Below are 20940 nucleotides of genomic sequence, written 5' to 3' on the forward strand. Positions count from 1 at the left end.
TTTCTGGTTAGCATTGATAGACTTGCTGGGGATTTAATATTTTTCTGTATTTCTGCTTGTAATCAGCAGGGATTAGTCTTTGAAAAACCGCTCTATTGAGGTATAATTGACATGTAATCTGCATACATCGCAAGTGCACAATTTGATAAGTTTTGACAGATGTATACACCCCATGAAACCAATACCATGATCAAGATAATGAGCATATCATCACGCCCAAAAGTGCCCCATGTTCCTTGTAATCTCCTCCCTCTGTCCCCTCCCCCATCCCTGCCACTGGTCCACTCTCTGTCACTACTATTCAATTTCTGTTTCCTAGAATTTTATATAAATGGAACCCTACAGCGTGTGTGCTCTCTGCCTGGCTTCTTTCAGCCTGTAGTTATTTTGTGATTCATCCTTGCATTTGTGCGTATCAAGTTTATTCTTTTTTTATTGCCGAGTAGTATTCCACAGTGTGGGTATAGCACAGCTGTTCTTTTGTTTGTTTGTTTGTTTTTTAAAGATTTTATTAGGGAATTGGGGAGGGGAACAGTGTTGGGGAATTGGGGAAGGGGAACATTGTGTTTTTTCAGGATCCATCAACTCCCAAGTTAAGTTGTTGTCCTTCAATCTTAGTTGTGGAGGGCGCAAGCTCAGCCCTAAGTCCAGTTGCCGCTTTCAGTCTAGTTGCGGGGGGCAGTGTAGTCCACCATCCCATGCAGGAGTCGAACTGGCAACCTTGTTGTTAAGAGCACGCGCTCTCACCAGCTCAGCGGCAGCTCGGCTCAGGCGAAGCTCACTGGCCCATGTGGGAATCAAACCAGCAACCCGGTTGCTCAGAGCTCGCGCTCTAACCAACTGAGCCACTTGGCCAGCCCTCGTTTGTTTTTTTTAACAATCCAATGAATTACTTTTATAATTAGGAAAAGTCCCCATTTTTCTAAGTGTACCCTGAGATTGGGAGTTTGGGGCCTGCTGTCCACCCTTCTCTGAAAGTTTGGGGCAGTTTTCCAGGCCTGACACAGTGACTCTGAGGGCAGCGAACCGGCCACCCCAGAGAGGCCCCGTGAGGAGCCTTGGCCTGTCTGTGTTCAGAGTTTTGATTTTGGTTTCAAGCAGTCTGAGTGCTGGGTAACAGACGTTTTGAAGAACTGCCTTGTGCCTCACCTCAGCCTGAGAGTTCAAAAAGCTTTGTTAAAGGCGTTGCGTGTGTGGCTTGCATGTGTCACCCCGGCCCTCGCGGTGCTGCTGTCCATCAGTGACTGGCCTGCCTGCCTGCCCAGCCCCAGGCATGGCTTATAGCTTGTTCCCCGCCCAGCAACCGCCTGTGTAGAGCGGTCCTCCTTTTTACCTGCCCAGAGCAGCCCCCACCTGTCATCCTGCACCCTTGGCCTTCACCTTGATGGGTCCTTCCTCCCTCTGCTCTCCGGTGATTTTCACAGGGTCTCTCCTGTCTCCTGGGTTGGCACACACCTAGGCAGCTCCTACAGGACCCCAGACTCCCCCAGGTCTCAGGACAGTCATATTCTCAGGCATCCTTGGCCCTGTGGGCCTGCCCCATTCACTGCCCTGCTCATCTCTGGGGGCCCCAGGAGGTGACTCCTGTGCTCAGGAGTGAGTTCACCATGACAACCTACCCTGGCCTCCTCTTGGACAGTCCCAGGCCCAAAGGAAGGACTCACTCAGCCGCTCTGGTTCCATGCAGAGAGGGGGCCGCAGGGGGAAGCTTCTCCCCGCTTTGTACTCCCTGGGCCCCAGTCTCCTAAGGTCTGCCATGTGATGTCCTTTTCTGTCTTTTCTTATCACTCCAAGCAGGAGTCAGACCCAGCTTCTGGCCAGGCCGGAAACTAGACACTCCCATCCTGCTGACCTCCCCGCCTCCCCCCATTATTTTTCTACCTTGAGCACCACAATGCCGACTCCTTCACCCAAACCACCTGCCCTGCAGAGACCCTGACTGACCAGGGAGCTGATGCCCGGGTGACTAGCTGTCCTGCTCTGGACGGCACCCTGTGCCCACTGGAGACCTGTCACAGCCAGACACCCTCGCCCCAGGGGCTGGGGACCTGCGCTGGGAGCAGCCTCAGGTCTGGGACTCATCCTGCCCTCCCTTCTCTCTCAGGGTGTCCTAGGGAGGGGTGCCAACCTACGGGCACCTGTGCCAGGGCCACCCTGGCCGCCTCTGTGGGGACAGTATGGATCAGGTGCCTTTGTGAACTCCCAGTGGGTAAGGGAGGGAGGGGACAGACAGGGATTCTGTCTCCCCAGCAGGAAGTCCTCTGTTTTTTAGAAGGTCCTTCGAAGGGGATGGAAACAACCAGTAGGAACTTCTGTGTCATCTTACAGCGACTGTGGGCTGGGGGTCTGTAACTAAGTCTGCAGTGGGGCCGGCTGGGAAGCAGAGGGGCATTGGGAAGTGCCAGCCGGATGACTGCCCTGCGTCACATGGTGCCTCCTGCCAGCCCTGCTGGAGGGAACTTGGTCTGGCTAGAGATTCGGGGAGCCTGGGGATGCAGCCTGGGGTGGGGTGGAGCCCATGAAATGAGCCCAGAGTGGTGGTGGCTGTCCTTAGCATCAGGGTGGGCAGGACCCTGCTGGGTTGCTCAGGGGGCTCTTCCTTGTGTCCGAAGGTGCCCAGGTGTGCCTTTTGTGCTTGTTTATATTGGTGGCGTCCAGGTGCACATGGCTACGATGCCCTGCAGAGAGGGAGACTTCCTACTGGAAGCCCGCTGTGTGATGCTGCCTGCCTGGGGGAGGTTCAGAGGCCGCGTAGGGTCCATATGCACGATGCTGCTGCACTGGCTGGGTGGCTGGGTGATCCTGGCACAGGCGGGAACAGGAGGCTGACTGCTGAAGTGGAAGGCCCCTTAGGGGAATTCGGGGAACACAGTTACCTGGGCGCTTTGGCTCAGCCCCCTCCCCCACGGGTTTTCTGACTTTGATTCCTGGCTTCTGACCACCAGCCGGGCACATGATCCAGCTGGCCAGCCTCACACTGGTCAGTGGGTCACAGGGAATGACAAGACCATGAGTAAAGCCTTCAATAGAAAGGTGATTTCTAAGCCTATTCCCAGGGCACCTATTCTTCCCATTCTTCTTGAGGAGGAGGCCGAGGCCCCAAGGGTTAAGTGACTTCCCCCAGGTGGTGCTGCTTCTAGCTGATGGAGTGGGGTTTGACCCCCAACCTGTGTGGCTCTAAACTGTGTATGTCTTCCTGGGCCACAGGCCAGGCGTCCACACAGCTTAGCTTCTGTAATTCTCAGAACGGCCCTGTAAGTTAGGTTTGGTTCTGATTGTTTATCCTGGTTATGATGAGGCATGGGGTGTGGAAGTAACTCACCCAACCACATACGTTGGTCAGAGTCTCTCTCTGCAGGGCCTCGTAGCCATGAGTCCCTGGACGCCTAGCCCTGCCCTGCGATGGGAGGTGTGGTCCTTGGCTCCTAAGGGGCTTGGCGTCAGGCCCTCCAAGTCTGACTCGTGCTTCTGTATCTGGCCACGTCTGATACGTGCCCCTCCCCTCACTGCCCACAGGTTCCAGCCTTGATACTTCCTGTTCTGAAAACATCCCAAACACCGCAGGCCTCAGACCTCAGACCTGTGTCCTCCCACCCAAGGGCTTTTCACATGGTCCCCAGCAGACTGCCCACAGGTCACTCTTTCCCCTCCCTCTCCTCCTGGGAGAAGTGACTGTTCCCTGTCACTTCCCCTCCAGCACCCTCTATGCACCCTCACTGCACGTAGAAGACAGAGGTGTCTGCCTCTCCACAGACTGAAATTTCTCAAGGGTGGAGACTATGCCTTAGATTCTGGTGATGGGCAGAAAAATAACACATAATAGGTGTCCCGTGGATGGTTTCTGATCTAATGCCTTTTAGGTGTGAGACCTTTGGCAACAGGGTGAGAGTTTTTTACGTGCCCAAAATGGGTGTGGGTGGTAATGGAGCATACAGATTAAAAATTTTTTTTTTAAGATTTTATTGGGGAATTGGGGGAGGGGAACAGCGCTGGGGAATTGGGGGAAGGGGAACAGACAAGTTGCTGTCCTTTTGTTCTTCAGTCTAGCTGTGGAGGACATTGCTTCACTGGCCCAAGTTGGCACCATCATTGCGCTCTTCCCGGGCGAGGCAGATCAGTCGCTGGCCTCTCTGGACAGCTGCTCACAGTGGCTCTTGGCAGCTCACACTGGCTGCTGGCCGCTCATGCTGGCTGCTGGCTACACACACTAGCCCATGGCAACCCACTGCAGTAGGGGCTGCAGCCAACGCCGTCGCTGGCAACTCATGGTGGCCCAGCTCCAGGTTGAGCTGTTGTTCAGCATCTTAGCTGTAGAGGGCAGTGTCACTGGCCCTCATATGTGGGATCCGAATCGGGGCCCTCTGGCGTCCCAAACCAGCTCTTAACCATCACGCCACTCGGCCGGCCCACAGATTTAATTTTTAACTCCAGATTTTAACTCCCTGATTGTGCACCGTGGCTGGATGTCTCAAGAAATTGATGGAGTTTAAAATTGGGGCTCATCTCCTACCAGCGTGATTTGGATGAGATGGTGAGAGGCCTCCGATCTGTCTTCAGGTTGCGCTGAGGGCTGAGGACCTCTCGCCCTGGACTGATTGGGTGCCCGGTGGGCTCCTCGTAGCCTTTCTCCTGGGCCCTGCTTCTGGGCGTCTCAGAAATGAGTCAGAACATGTGCAGCGTGGGCTTGTGTGGGTGGCAGGGAGCCCAGAATTAGCTCAGTTGTGTTTCAGCAGGGCTGCGAGGGGGTGCGGGGTGTGTGTACACGACTGTGCCAGGCAGGGGCCGAGGGGCAGGCAGCCCTGAGCCACAGCGCAGTGGGGGGTGGGGGGCTCTCAGGAGCCACCACAGGCCTTAGGGTGTATGTCGGTGGTGGGGGGGGGAGGGCACTGCTTCATGTCTGGCACACACCTAGTTGTGGGTGTGCAGTGGGTCAAAGGAGCAGGCCTGTGCAACCACAGCCAGAGTGACCCCAGCCCGCCCCCCGAGACAAATGTGGGGGCTGGACCCACATGGCCAGTTCACCCCCAAGAAGTGAGTGGCAGACAGGTGTGGGCATCGGCGTGCTGGCTGTTCACATCCTGCCGCTCAGTGCTGTCACCTGCCTCAGCACACCCAGGCAGGTGGAGCCAGACTGGACCCGAGCTGATGGGCCACCAGACAACATGGCCTCCCCTTCTGTCTGACATGCGTTTACTCTTTGCAAACTGCTTTTTTGTTCAAAGGGAAGGTGTGGTTAGCATGGGTATTTTAATAAATTGCAAAGTGCTTTGTCCTCCTTTGCCTCTTATCCTGCTCTCCCCAATGTCTGGCACAGGTACGCTGCCTGGGACACAGAAGGTTGTCACCAAAGCAAACAGGACAGCACACTCATCACCCTGCTCCGCTGCTGCTCTGCTCGGTTAGGGCAAAAAACAGGAGCAGCCTTCCTGCCCCCCGGGGTGGGGCGGGCTTGTGCTCCTGTGGTCACCACATGACTCAGCTAGGTGGAACAGCAAAATATTTAATCACACGTGTGTCAGCATTGTTCTAGATGAAACAGTTTTCAAAGGTTTTGGTATGCGGTATGGGCACGTTCCCTTTGTGGTTTCCCCGTTGCCATGTGAAACACATGCGAGCAGAGGGCTCAGTGTGCTGAGGGTTTCTGTGGGTTTCATCCTGGGCCTAGGACACAGAGGAAGGAAACGGAGCATCCGAAGGTTTTCAGATGGCCCAGCAGGTAATTTCTGCCTTCGAGCCCCAGCCTGGCCTTGGTCACCAGCGTCTGGGTTCAGGTCATGGCGGGCTGGCTCCAAGGGTAGCCAGCACTGCCATCCCCTCCTCCCAACCATCCGTTCCAGCAGGTGCTTTTCTTCTTGCTCTGGCACCAACACCCCAGTTTAGACCTGGGCACCCTCGTTGATGTAGGACGTGTGTGTGTGTGTGTGTGTGTGTGTGTGTGTGTATGTGTAGCTTGTTGGACCACACCTGGTCCAACTTGAAGCGGGGAGTTCTCATCTGGGAGAGGTGAGAGCAGGGACCGCACTGTTGCCTGCTTTGTCCCTTCAGTGTCTGACCTAGTGTCCTGCACCAGGACCCCCTGTAAGTGCTTTCCGTACCCCTCTGCTGGCACCTGGGGCAAGGCCCTGGGGGCATTTGTGCAAAGGGTCCCTCAGTCTAGAGAATCCTTCCCATCTATTCCTTTCCAGGCACAGCCTACACCCCACAGCCTTATTTGGGCCCCACATTAACTGTGAGATGGGTGGAATGATGTGTCCCTTTGAAGAATAAAGTACCTGAGGTCCAGAGAGCAGAAAGGAGGTGCCTGCGTTGGGGCCAGAATCATGGGCATAGTGGGTCTCCCGCCTCTCAGTTCAGCACCTCACCCAGGCGCCTGGCATTGTCCCACCAGGACATCCCTCCAGGTGCTACCCAGAACTCTGGGCATAATGACTTCATCGGTGAGCCTCATACTAGGGAATCTTGGACAAGAATAGGTCCAGAAATTGGAGAACACGTGGCGGGTGGGTGTGGGAGGGAGGGCACCTTAACTCTGACATGCTTGGCTTCCAGAGCTGACTCCAGTTCTGGGGGATCCTCAGAGCAGCGGTTTGGGAGCTGAGAAACTTGTCAGAGTCCATTTTCAGAGATGTTGCCATCCACTGCTCTCTAAAGGCATGTGGGGTGTCCTGCCTGAGGGGCTGACTGTCCAGGCCCATAGTCCCTCCCTCAGTGAGTGGTCATTGCAATCTGCTTCCTGCAGGTAGGGGCAGCTAGGGGAGGGGATGGAGCCGAGCAGGGAGGTGGTGCCAGGCCAGGGTGGGGAGCAGAATTCCAAGTCTGGTGTGGGGGGGCAATAGGGACACAGTGAGGAAGCTGGTGTCCGACTGCTTGATGTTTTATTCAGCTGGAGGGTTGAGAATCTGAACAGAATGCAGCAGCTTCCTCCTTCAGGATTAAATTGCCCCTTTTTAAAAGCTGCCAGAGCCCTGCTACCTGTTTCTTTTGTTGTTGTCTTTGCTCAGCCAGGTCGCTGGCCCTGTGCCACACACCCCTGATGGGCTCTGGACCTGGGGACAGGCTCTGAGAGACAACAGGGGCCCAGGGGCAGGATTCTTCTGGCTGAAAGGGAACCAAGGAAAAAGAGCAGCTGGCCAGGTGGCGTGGGGTGTGCCGCAGATGGAGCGATCAGTGCCAGGCCCCTGATCCCCAGGGAGGGAAGCCGGGAGGCCCAGCATCAGATTTCAGTGGGCCTTCACAGGTCAGCAGCAGGAATGCACTGGGGGAGGAAATTCCATTTTGCATGGCCAATGTTTGCTCCTGTCTTGCAGCCTGACGGCTCAGTTTGCATTTCCAGATTTCATGAACTGCGGTTGCCTGGGTCCAAATTACACACAGGTTGTTCTCAGCCTCCTCTGCGGTCCCTCTTCTAATAATCATGACTGCTTTCTCAGCCATTTAACAGGGATTTTTCCATACCTGCTCACCCCTTCTTAAAAGCTATTGCAATTACATTGCACAGCTGTTACATGTAAATCGGAAGAAAATTGAACCAAATAAAGAAAATAATTATACGAATAAATAAGTACCCCTTGAAAAGCACAGGGAATCTGATGCAAATATCATAAGGGAAATTTAAGAGTTTGCTACTGCTATCGAGGGCTCTGGAAAAGATGGGGAAGTTCATGGTGTGCTCTGCTCAGAAACCTTACACAGAAATTGCCTGACAGCTCTCTGTCAATCTTCTGAATTTTTAGCAGGGAGTTCTCTCAGGAGTCAGAGGAACAGGATTTCTGAAGTGCTGGTTCACTGTGTGAGGCTTAAAATCAGGACCCCCAATATAGCCTCTACTTTTAGTGTTTACTTTAAGCTCTTAAACGTAGGATTGGGGAAAGCAAGTTTTGGGCAGTGGGCTTTTTCTGTGTAGACCTCTGAACCTTTAGGATAATTCTGGCTCATTATACAAATGAATGTAGGGACTCAGTCCAGGCTGAGAAATAATAGTTCAAGGTGTAAATGAAGTAAATTTCTGTATGTATGGGGTTTTCATGGCAATTGCGAGGCCAGTGCAGACCATGGCCTTTGGTAGATCCTGAATGTTGTAATCGCACTGAGGGAGGCAGTGCCAGAGCGGGAGGTCATTGCATCTGTAAACCACCTTGGAAACCTGAGCCGCGGTCTGTTGTCCAGGGCAAGTGGCAGCTTGTACCAGGGAAGGGAGGGGATGGCTCTTCAGGTGTTTATCTGCCTGGTAGACATTCCCAGAGATAGGGTGAGTTTGAGTTTGAGTTTAGGTTTTTATTTGGGCTGATAAAATCTTTCTGTTCATTTACAAGCTGTTAGGTGGACAAGCCAGCCACAGGCTGTGCATGGGAGAAGCCGTGCAGTCATCTAGCTGGGTGGTCAGGGAGGACTGCTGGCCCCTCCCCAACTCAGACCCCATGTGCACTGCCAGCCACAGGCATTTGCTAGGAAAATAACTCCTGTTGGGGGGTTGACTTGGTCCTGCATTTGCAGGCGAGACCATATGTGACCCATTCCTGCCTCATAGGTGAGGATTGGGAATTATCTAGAAGAGACCCAATGCTTGAGGGTAATCTCAGAGCTTTTCAGGCCACACTTTTGGGTTCCTCTTATTTTGTGGTTGGTTTCCCAGATGAGATGGCCTGTGGGTCCTCTACTTATAACTTTCAACAGGGGACTGCCAGCTCCTGTTACAGCGTAGCCTGTGGGAGGAGGTCCTCTTACTCGAGTCTTCAAAACTTCGTGTTTCTACTTGGTGTCAGAGATGAGAGCTAGCCTCATGTGCCCATGGGCTTATCTGAAGGTACACGTTTTACTTCTGATTTCTTGCCAGATTTGCACAGGTGTCAACGCATTAGCATTTTCTGCTTCAAGAAAAAACTCTTGTTGTCAGTCTTTTTTTATGTGGTCTTAAAGTAGATAGCTCATTTTGCAATCTTTCCCACACAGCAGCCAGTCACCTTTTAGAATGTAATAAGACTTCTGATCTCAGCCATGATGTGGTAATAAATATTGGACTTACTCTCCTTTCCTAAGCAATTATGATGTTGCACAAAATATATGTTTTCAAGAATGGAACAGTACTCAGTGCAGGTCTGTGATCCAAATTGAAGTATGTGAGGCAAGCTCTACATTAATCCTGGATTTCTATTGGGAAGTACCTTAAAAACCAAGGCACAAAGAAGCAGACACCAGCAGAGAGCTGAGCAGAGGAAACAGAAATCAGAATTTGGGGTTGCTGATGCAACTGGAATTTGTGAGGCAAGGTACTGGAGAGAAAGGCTCTGAGCAGAGGAGGGATTTCAACAATCTTCAAAGCATTCCCCTAGAATCTTGCCTAAATACTAAGCTGTGTTTACACATGACAAGACTCTTTGAGGCTTGGCAGAAAACAACTACTGGGTGTTGGGAGTAGGGGGCAGCAAATGAGCTGAACAGAGATTCTGGAGTTTACACAGTGCTAAGAGAGCTAGAGTTCTAACCTGTCAGAGTGAAGAGACCTTACTGAACCCTTGAACATTCACCTGAGACCACAGAAAGGCCACACCTTAGGAGTTGGGTTACCCTAGCCTAGAGTAAGATCACACTAAGCCCACTATAACAAAACCTAAAAGTAAGCCTCACTAGGATCAAGATATGCCAGTCAACTAACAGCCCACCAGAATAAAACTTAATACCCTTTAAACAAAGTATTATCAACAATATCCAGCATACAATAAAAAATTACTAGACATGCAGGACGGTGTGACCAACAACAAAGAGAAAAAGGTCAATAGATACAAACCCATACAAACATAATGATTGAACAGATAAGAATTTCAGCAGAGGAATGGAAATTCAATAAACAACCAAATGAAAATTCTAGAAATGAAAAATACGTTTATCTGAAATGAAAATTTCACTGGATGGATCTGTCAAACATCAGTTTGGGCACTGTGAAGAAAATCCCAGTGAACTTGAAGACAGATCAATACAAACCATTCTAACTGATGCACGGAGTGAAAAAAACATTGGAAAAAAGGAACAGAGCCTCAGTGTCATGTGATTGATAATATAAATTAGTCTAAAATATGTGTAATTGGAGTTCTACAAGAGAAATTGGGGCAGAAAAATATTTGAGAAAATTTCCCCAAATTTCATGGAAAAAACTCAACCTGTAGATTCCAGAATTTCAATTAACCCCAAGTAGGGTAAACCCAAAGAAAACCATACCTAGGCACACCAGAATTAAGTTGCTGAAAACAAAAGATAAAAAAATATTAAAGCTACCAGAGGAAAGAAGGTATATTACATATAGGGGAAGAAAAATAAGGATACAGTTGAATTCTTATCAGTGCATACCAGAAGACAATGGGGCATCATCTTTAAAGTTCTGAAAAAAACTCTTTCAAAATTAAATGTAAAACAAAGGCATTTTCAGATTGACAAAAGTTGAGAGAAATTGTTCTCTGTGGACCTGCAGTACAAGAATCCTTGAGGCTGGCCAAGTGGCTCAGTTAGTAGAGGGCAAGCTCTGAGCAGCAGGGCTGCCGGTGGATTCCCATATGGGCCAGTGACACTGCCCTCTACAGCTAAAATGATGAACAACAGCTCGACTTGGAGTTGGGCTGCCGTGAGTGGCCGGCGCCAACATAGGCTGCAGTGCAGCTGCGGTGAGCGGCCCTGTCCAATGGCCGGCAACTGACTGCCTCACCCGGGAAGAGCACAATGATCATAATACCAACATGGACCAGTGAAACAGCATCCACAAATAGACTGAAGAACAAAAGGACAACTTGGCTGTTCCCCTTCCCAATTCCTCAACACTGTTCCCCTCCCCCAATTCTCCAATAAAATCTTTTTTAAAACAACAAACAAAAAAAAAGAATCCTTAAAGCAAAGTCTTTAGGAGGGACAAAGTCTGAAGGGACATGACACCATATAGAATATGGACCCATATGAAGGAATGAAAAGTGCCAGAAATGAGAAATATGTTGTAAACATATAAAAAATTATTTTCTCACTTTAAAATTTCTTTAAAAGACAATTGGTGATTTAAAGCAAAAATAATAGCAATTTATTGTGGAATTTCTAATATTTTTGTAACAGTAAAATGTGTGACAAAGGACAAGAGGAGAGTAAATGAAAGAATACAGACAAGCAATAGAGAAAAATCAGTGGAAACAAAAGTCGGTTCTTTAAAAAGATGAATAATTAAACTTGTTGGCTATCCATGTGGAAATGCTTGTCAATATTCTGATGTATTAGACTGTATTTGTAAACCAAGACACCACATGTTCATGTCTGCCAGGGTTAAATATTAACCCTAGTCTTAGCTGTTATATTGAGGTTAAGAAGAAAACAGGTGGATTATCATGGTAGTTAGGAAATTCTTTTATCATGAAATTGTAACTTTCATAAAACCATGTTCAGTATGGTGATGGAGTGCGAAGTATCTTTACAATAAATGACAGAATTTTGAAAAACAAAACAAAAAACATAATAAATAAATAAAATTGATAATACCCTAAGAAGATTAATCAAGAAAAACCAAAGGAAACCAAATTGCCAATATCAGGAATGAAAGAGGGCATATTATTATACATCTCATAGACATTAAAAGGATAATAATGGGATACTAAGAACTACTTTTTGTCAAAAAGTTTAATCAGGTGAATAAGTTCCTTGAAAGACACAAATTATCAAAACTGACACAAGAGGAAAGTGAAAATCTGAATAGCCCTAAATTCTATTTTTTAAAAAGTAAATTTTGTAATTAGAAACATTCCTACAAAGAAAACTCTAAGCCCAATGGCTGCACTGGTGAATTTTAGAAGAAAAAAAAAATTTGAGGAAGAGATCTTACACAAACTCTTTTAAAGAGGAAGAAGAAAGAGGAAACACTTCCCAAATAATTGTATGAGGCCAGAATAACGATGACTTAAAAAAAGGAAAAAGAGTTAACAGACCAGTATTCCTCACGAACACACACACACAATGAAATACTAGCACAGTGAATATAGCAGTATATAAAAAGGACACTATCTCATGGCCACATGGGGTTTATCTCAGGAATGCAAGAGTGTCTTAACATGTGAAAATCAATGAATGTCATTCACTACGTTAATTGAATAAAAAAGAAAAATTATGTGATCTGTTCAGTAGATACAGAAGAAAACATTTGACAGAATTCATAGCCTGTTTATAGTTAAAAACTCTCAGCAAACTCAGAATAAAAGGAAAATTTCACAATCTGTTAAGGTACATCTCCCAGCAGCCCACACCTAAAATCATTCTAAACTGAACTATTGAATGCTTTTTCCCTTCATCAGGACTAAGGAGAGGAAGTCTGCTTTCACCACTCCTTATAGCACAGTCAAGTTCCAGGCAGTGCAATAAGAAATAAGCAATAAGCAATAAGAAAAAAGAAATGGCACGAAGTTTGGTAAGGAAGAAGTGAAATTACCTTTGTTTGCTGAAGACATAATTCTTAGTCATCTACATAAATGCTACTCGAGCTAAGAAGTGAATTTAGCAAGGTCATAGGATATATGGTCAGTATTCAAAAATTAATCATATTTCTATATGCTAGCAAGAGTAATTGGAAAATGAAATTAAAGTGTAAGTCACATTGTGTCAGCCCTCTGCTGGGAACCCTCTGATGGCATCTTACTTCACTCAATAAAATTTCAAGCCTTGTCAACATGTTACAAGGCCCTCTTGCTGTGTACTCTCCTTTCCCCACAACACCCGGCATGCCTCTGACTCCCGCCCCCATCTCCCCCAGCTCGCCCTGTTGTGTTTGCTTTCCCCTGTGCCCACACTCTTCCCCCACATACCCCACAGCTCATTCCATCGCTCATTCAGGTGTCTGACAACTGTCACACTTCACTTTGGTTTTTAAAGCCCTCACCACCACCCGGCACGTTGGATATCTATTTGTTTATTGCCTCTCTTCCCGCTTAGAATATGAGAACCAAGACGTTGTGTGCCGTGGTTGTTCATGGCTGACTCTGCCGTGCCTAGCACGGTGCCTGGAGCCGAGTGGTAGGTAGTCAAGACACACCTGTTCCATGGATGACTGGGAACAGATTGTAGCCCCGATAGGCACAAGGCCTGGAGGTAAACACTGAAATGTACGTACTTGGTGTGCTAAGCTCTTGAGTTTGCTTTTATCTTTTTTGAGGGGGACGGGGGAATCTGTGTAATTTTACTGTGAAAGAAAGATTACAGTGAAAAATTGTGATGTCTTGCCAAGTCCTGAAGCGGGACAGGGCACGTTTGTAGGACACCTGTTGTGTGCATGGCACTCCATGATTTGCAAAGTGCTTTCCTGGACATTGCCACATTGGACCTGCACAGGGCCCAGTGATGATAGAGTGGATAGGACAGTGAGTCAGAGATTCGGTTACCTCCTTTTGGCTCGATAGACAGGCTGAGGCCAAGTCCTGGATTTCAATCCCATGTTTGGGAACCAGGCCCTGTCACAGAGTCGTTGCATGGTCACTTGTGGGAAAGGCAGCTCCTCAGTTCTGATGTTCTAGTGTCCCTGTTTTGTGCACATGTATTCAGGGTGGCAGGTGGAACAAAAGAATTTTACAGATTTTTGAGATCTGTTTTGAAGGAGGATCTGTAGGAATGGGGGCTGAGGCCAGCCCAGCATCAATGAGGGTCAGATGTTTTCACAGGTAAAGAGGCACAGGGAGGGCCCTGCCAGCCCTGGGGTACAGTGAGGCCCCCACAGATGCGTGCCCTAAGGGGCTCCAGCCCAGGGACCTTGGGTGTGGCCCGGCTATTGTCACATATGCCACCTTGGGCTGTGTGGGGACTGATGGGGAGAAATAAAGGTGGCCTTTTACTTCTCTGATTGAAATTTGTGTCGATAAATGTTCTTGGGTTCGTTGCCAAATTAGAGGTTGGGGGCTCGTGTGCTGTATCTCATTGGATCATCAAACTAGACAAGAAAAATGCCGCCTCCATCTTCTCAGAGAAGAAACAGTCAGAGATGATCATGTGGATTTCCCAAGGTTATTCCCCTATAAGGTGGCACGTCTGGGGAAACGACCCAGGTCTTCAAACTCCAAGTCAAGTGCTCTGGGTGGGTGGGGTTAGGGGCCTTCAACTGAGAGGCCTTGTGCATTGAACAAATTAGTTTCCTGCAGGTTCATCTCTAGGAAAGGATGACTGAGGGCTGACCTAAAGCAAGGGAAAGGGATGAAAGTGAACTCCTCTGAGGGTGTGTGCAAGGAGGCGGGCACCTCCAGTCACACTCTTTTGCATTCGGTGTCTGCTCTGTCTGTGTGGCCCCTCCTCACCTGTTACAACGGGCACACTCTCTCTTTCTCGGGGGATCATTTTACCTGTCCTTACCAGGTTGGAGGTTCTCGCTACACAAGGAGCTGACAGGAGGAGCGCAGAGTATCGCTGACAGCTGTGATGACAGTGTGACAGTGACTCAGGCTCTCTTACACGAGGCTGCAGCTCTGTTTTGCAGATGTCACTCTGGGTGCCCGAGATCAGACAAGGGAGTGCCACCTGGACTGAGGGACAAGAAAGCAGGACTTCTGACCGCAGCAGCCTTGCTTATCACAGACCACACTCGTGTGTGTGTGTGTGTGTGTGTGTGTGTGTGTGTGTGTGTATGTAAGGCTAATGCTGGAAAGAGTGATTATTTCCTCATCATTTAGTGATGCATCAGAAATAAAAACTACTGAAGTCACCTTGCAAAGCAGTTATAGGGTGAGGCAGGTTAAGGACGCTGAACTCATTCTCAGAGTTTGGGGTTAATCAGAACACAACTGGTTTTCATTGTTGATATATTGTTGCTTTAGAAAAAATATATATATATATTCCTCGATTCAAGCATTGGCAGTAGTTTCAAACCACTCTTTGGTCCATGTGCCCGCCGAGACGTGCCTTCTTCCCACCAGTGGGATTATTTATCAGCAAAATGTGACATCTTCTCTTAGACTTCAGCTCCTTTATATTTTCCTAAATGAGACTTTCGAAAGTAGGGGGAAAACAAAATGGGTTTTAAAATCAGGGAATGCTCTTGGAGACATGACCTGTAGACCAGGGTGTGTCTTCTGGATGAAGAGGCGACTACTGGGCCAGAAATACCCCATGGATCAGGGGGTTCCTCAGGGTCCCAGAGTTCAGGAAGGTAGGCCATGGCAGGTCCCTAGAGCCAGTCTTCTCAGGGGCTTCTGCCCCTATCTAGTGCACAACCCTCAGCCCTGCAGGCCTTTCCCTCCAGCTGAGGGATGGTCAGGCCCTGGCAGTAACCAGGGATCCCACAACCCACAGCTTACCCTAAATGGCTTTGAAAGCCCAAAGCCTGGTTTGCAACTTTAGGATGACAGTCACATCTGCTCTGAAGACCAGAACGCCTGCGCCTGCTTCCTGGCACCCCATCCCCACCCGACCCTGCTCAGGGACCCCTCACATATTCATCAGGTAGTGGGGCATGGAGTCCTCAGTGACAGGTTTCCACTATCTTAGAGGGACTTTTTCTGGCTGTGGGTCAGGGGCTGTCACTTGCCTTCTCCGTGGACCTAACCTTGGGCCTTGCAGGCCAGAGCAGGTGTGAAGGCTTCTGGGGACCCCTTCACCATAGAGCTGGCGACACTCAGAGAGGTTGAGCCTATCTCATGTCCATGACTACATGTGTTCTGGCTCCTTTCACTGACGACATTGCTTTCCTTGTCCTACCTGGGCCAATGTCTAAATCACTCATACAAGTCACATTTTAGGATGTGCCTCCAGGTAGCTCACTCCATCATTCCACTCATGGACCTTTGTGACTTTGTACATTAGAGAGTGGCCTTTTCTGACCCTCCCAGTGTAGGAGTCTCTTCTACCTCCAAAGCCCCACTTTCTCAGTTGGTATTCAGTCATGGAATATTTCACCTGGATTTGTTCCTTAGCTCTTCTCGTGTTCACATCTTCCTGCTTAAATTAGCTCGCAAGTTCCTTGCCAGGAGGGCCTGTATTGGATCCTTACTGGCACTGCGGGGTGCAGCGTGTTTTCAGCAAAGCGTCATCACTACTCGGGAGGCTGGGTCACCCTCACTGATGGTGCACACCCAGACAGGGCGCACCCAATTTTGCCCACTCTGACTCCAGATTCTGGACTCTTAATAAAGAGGATCTACCCCTAACTGTAATCAGTCTCTCGACGGTGTCTTTGAGAATAGACAAGATTTCTTGTGAGCTGCGGGCCCTGTGGTCTGATGTTACGACTTAAAGTGCAGTCCTATTACAGAGAAGCATCCTGGATAAGATGCCGGGTGGTGTGACATCAACCTGCAGCCTCCTACACTGAGGTGTTGGTGTTGGGTCAGGACCCTTAGGCCACAGGTACCGGCCACTGGGGTGTCAACCCTGCCCCCAGGGCTCTGAGCTCTGGACTCTGCTCTTCGCCATGTCCTGTGAGCTGTACAGATAGGAGCAGGTTTCTTGGAGCTCTACGGATGGACAGACTTTTGGGAAGACGGCTTTCCTTCCTGAGTGGGGACCCAAACCGGAAACCCATCTGTGCAGTGCTGGTGACTTGCCCACTGCAGCAGAGGCTCCAGGGCCTCCTGATGGTCAGGCAGTCGCCGTTTATTGACCCCCTCCCACAGCCACGCCCTGTGCCAACACATTTTTGTTTAGTTCTCAGCAGCCCTGCAGCGGTGTGGTCCCATTTCACAGATGAGAGCGAAGAGAGGCCACGAGAGCTCACGGAACTTGCCTGAGGTCACCGTGCTCTACATGGCAGAGCCCAGATTGAAACTGCAAAGCCCTGTGTTTTCAAAGCCCTGTCCTGTTACCCCCGCACCCCACCCCTTGACCTGTTGAATCACTTCCTGTCCTAAGTGAGGAGAGAGGCACAGTCCTTCTTTCCATGGAACTTACTTCTGTAACCCGGGCCAGCTCTGATTGCTCCCTGTAGCTGTTGGCTCTGCCCGGCAAGGCTTTGGGAGGAGGCTTGGACCTCCCCTTGGCTGGCCTTGGGCCATCGCATCACTTTGGGAGTGACAGGATGGGACAAGTATATGTGGTTCTCATGGAAGGCTGCCCGCCTCTGTACTTTATTGAACAGCCCATCGTCCCCCCACCCCCTCCCCACACAGTGGGCAGTCAGGCCCTGGTCTTTTCTCTCTCCTGGCTCTCTAGTACCCCTTGGAAAGCCAGGGGGAGGGGACACTGGGGGAGTCATCGCTGGGTGGTTTTGGGGCCCAGCCCTGGCTGCATGGGAAGCCAGGGCCCGCTCGCCCGAGCCTCCAGTCCATTGATTGTGCTCCTGTTGGGCCAAAATTTCCCCACCACGCATCTGGGGGTCTCGCCCTCAGGCCCTCTGTCGTCAGGCCTGTACCAGCCTTTCAGCCCCTTTTCTCTCATTTCCTCCTTAGCCATGTTTTCTTCTCCAGCCCGAGTGGGCCAGTCTGTCTGCTGACCTAACCTTGCCCTTTGCTACCACCACACGTGCTCAGGCACTTCCCCCCAACACACACACATACACACCTACACCTGCATTGCTACCCCCACCCCCCCGTTCCCTCGCCTGGATGTGCCCTACCTGTCCTTCAGAGCGTGGCTGCAGTCCCAGCTTCAAAATGTTCTCCCAGGAGTTCCAAATCCAGAATGATCTCGGCCTTGGCCCGTCCATTGGCACTTGCTCATGCTCTGCCTTAAGGACATTTTTTTCTCTCTCCTGTGGACTTGTTTAATTTACTATGGTCTGTCTCTCCTACGAAAATATGAGGTTGTGGGGAACTCTTGCCTTGTATATTTTGTCATTCTTGGGTGCTTATTTAGTATTTTGAATTTTGAAAGAGGATTACTGCCTTGCGATTAAGAGACCTTGTCTCACTCCTTTGAGTTGCCCAGTGGCCAGCATCATGCTGGGACCTTGGCCACTTCTTGGACAGACAGTGTGTATGAGGAAGAGTAGCTGTGAGAACTTTGCTAGGATTGGAATTTTGGCTAAATGAACTGGCTTATGTGGCAGTAGGTGAGTTTAATGTTCTCTGCTGCCAGTCTGCCTGGAGGACGTGTCACCTCTTCACTAAGGTCCCTCTCAGATCAGCGACACAGAGAGTGTGTTTCTTTCTTTCTTTTTTTTTTTTTCTTAAAGATTTTATTGGGGAATCGGAACAGACAAGTTGCTGTCCTTTTGTTCTTCAGTCTAGTTGTGGAGGACGTTGCTTCACTGGCTCAAGTTGGCACCATCATTGCGCTCTTCCCGGGCAAGGCAGATCAGTCGCCGGCTTCTGGACGGCCGCGGCTGCTGGCCGTTCACGCTGGCTGCTGGCCACACACGGTAGCCCATGGCAACCCACTGCCACAGGGGCTGCAGCCTATGCCATCGCCGGCGACTCATGGCAGCCCAGCTCCAGGTTGAGCTGTTGTTCAGCATCTTAGCTATAGAGGGCAGTGTCACTGGCCCTCATATGTGGGATCCGAACTGGGGCCCTCTGGCATCCCAAGCCAGTTCTTAACCAAGGCGCCACTCGGCCGGCCCCAGAGAGTGTGTTTCTGACATCTTTGCTTTGTGGGGGCCTGGTGGCTGTAAACAAGCACAGGGTTCATCTAGTCACCATAAAGGACTAGGTTGTGACTCCTACAGATTTCAGCCTCTGTCTCCTTCCTTTCGACAAAACACCCTTTCTGGCAGAATTTAGTGTATACCTCTTTATTTAAGAGAAAAAAGAAAGGTGTTATTTTGTGTAAAACAGCCTTTTGCTGTCCCAGGCAGGGGAACAGCCTGCCCTCACGTTCTTTGAGCACAGTGGTGACATTTCTGTAGCATTCGGCCTTTATAGCCCACAGTGACAGACTACGAGGCCTCTCTTCCCTGCCGAGCTCTGGACAATGTGGAAGCCACAGACAGGTGCAGACGAGGCCTGGGCCCAGGAGGTCAGGTTCTCAGTCTCAGCAAGCCTATCTGAGTCAGAGCATGCTCCCTGTGGCCAGGTAAAAGGACTGTAGGTGTGCTGGTTGACCATTCTGGCCCCCCTTTTCTAATCTTTGTGATATTTACCACCTGAGCTTCTCATTGGCCCTCATCGTGTGATGCCATGCTTTGGTGCTTTTGTCGTGGGCACATGCTCTCTCCCCCAGCGTTTTAGGGAAGTGAGGACTTTATTCTCAGATCTCTTCCAGACCCCCACATAGCCTATCAATGTGGCCTTTTAAGTGAGTATTGATTGTTGACTGTTTTTTCTTTTTTATGTGAAAAATAAAAAGCAGTAAAACTCCGGCAATCAGCCATAAAACTCCACATTCCAACCAAAGGGCCAGTAGGGAATTTTCTTTCAGCTGATCCCTTTATATTTTGATCTTTGTAGTAACTAAACCCTAACACAATCAACTCTGATTAGTTAGTTATGTGTGAATTCACTGTTTGGGGATTATTTGCGACAAACCGTAAATCCCATATCAGCTTCCCCAGCTGTTCAGCAGGCTTTGGGGCTCCCTGACCCGCCCCATCGATGGTGGAAGCTTGGGGAGCACTGTGGTTTCCATGGAACCTGACTGCAGTGAGGGGAAGTAAGCTGGCTGAGGAAATCTCGGCTCCTTGGTTTGGGACAATCTGGAACTATCTCCCTGAGGGCAGGGATGGCCGCCTCTCAGTTCCCAATACTGTGCTGTGCACATGCAGCCACTCAACAACACTTGGGGAATAAATTGTCAAATGACCGAGCTTCCAAGAGTTGCCTGTAGCCCCCAATTCTATGAATGGCTGAATATTTGATTGTGTGCTTTCCTTCTCCTTTCTTATTTTTATGAGAATGGTAAGTAAAAACAATAACCAAGGCTTCAATGTGTCTCCAAGTTAGCTTTGTAAAGAATTAGAGTAAAGGTTAATTTTTCTTTTTCACTGGGTTATGTGGAGCATCCTTACTTCAGGAATTAAAAATGATCCCAGAAGTTATACCAAATAGAAGCTTCATGGCTTTCTGTTTTACTAATCTATTTCAGTAAAAGTCAAAGATTTCCCGCCTACTCCATATTATGAATTTGGTTTGCTGCTGTCAGGGTTCCTGTGAAAGAGATGATTTCATTGGCATCCATGAAAGAGAAAAATGTGAGTGATAAAAGGAGCAAAAAAGCCAATATACATAAGCAATGCCATCAGTGCCTGTGTGTTTAATGCCAAAAGGGTAAAAGGAATAAACTATCGTACACACAACAGCTTGGCTGAATCGCAAAAGCATCATGCTTCGCGGAAGAAGCCAGTCTCAAAATGTTACATATTCTACGGTTCCATGTTTGTGACATTCTCAAAAAGACAGGACTGTGGTGACAGAGAACAGATTGTGGTTGCCAGGGAGTGGGAGAGGGGGAGTGTGTGACTATAAAGGAGCAGCAGGGGGTTTTTTTGGGGGGAGGTGCGGGGGTGATGGGACTGTTCTGTGTCCTGGATGTGGTTTCTATACATGTGTCAGAACTCAGGGAACTGTGCACCAAAAACAAGTTGGATTTACTGTATGATAATTTAAAAATAAAAAATAAAAATACCAGAAGGGTGAGCAGTGCCTAAATTGTATAGTCACTGACCACAGGCTCAGACCCTCTCCTCTCCTGTAAGTAACTGTCTCTGTGCTGAGAGGTTTAGAAAGATCCCTGACCTGGGGCCCACTTCCATGTCATGAGTGTCTTTCTGCTGACAGTTGTCAGGACGCCTCCGAGGTTATGATCTGTTTTTCTCTGTTGTATAAAAGATTGCAGAGTTTGCACTTCTGCTCCAGACTTGCCCCTTAGGATGTATGTGGGGTGCACGTTGGGGTGAATTTTTTGGGGGGCACTCTCAAGATTTCATTTTGTATGTGTTTTTAGGGTTTATATGTTAAATGTTTCTATGAACATTGGCGTTTGTATGAAATTAATACATTTAGAGCAATGATTTATTTTCAGCTTCTGGAAATAAATTTATTCCTCTGAGATATTTTCTTCTCTGATAACATGCACGTG

The 20940-nt window shown here is 49.1% G+C and overlaps 1 protein-coding gene across 6 annotated transcripts in view; it reads left to right on the forward strand.

Annotated features, from left to right (window-relative positions):
- Positions 1-20940, forward strand: part of CRACDL (CRACD like) — a 106606-nt gene that overhangs the window by 15356 nt on the left and 70310 nt on the right. Inside the window, exon 1 of one of the 6 annotated variants that reach the window (XM_019669190.1) lies at positions 5645-5716. The exons of 4 other annotated variants lie outside the window; for them this stretch is intronic. The gene's annotated coding sequence lies outside the window, so the exon portion shown is untranslated. Of the gene's footprint in view, positions 1-5644; positions 5717-20940 lie in introns of those variants that run through there. One more of the 6 variants, XM_019669188.1, reaches the window with a different exon arrangement.

The sequence above is a fragment of the Hipposideros armiger genome, unplaced genomic scaffold, assembly GCF_001890085.2.
Source record: "Hipposideros armiger isolate ML-2016 unplaced genomic scaffold, ASM189008v1 scaffold_550, whole genome shotgun sequence".
Lineage (NCBI taxonomy): Eukaryota > Metazoa > Chordata > Mammalia > Chiroptera > Hipposideridae > Hipposideros > Hipposideros armiger.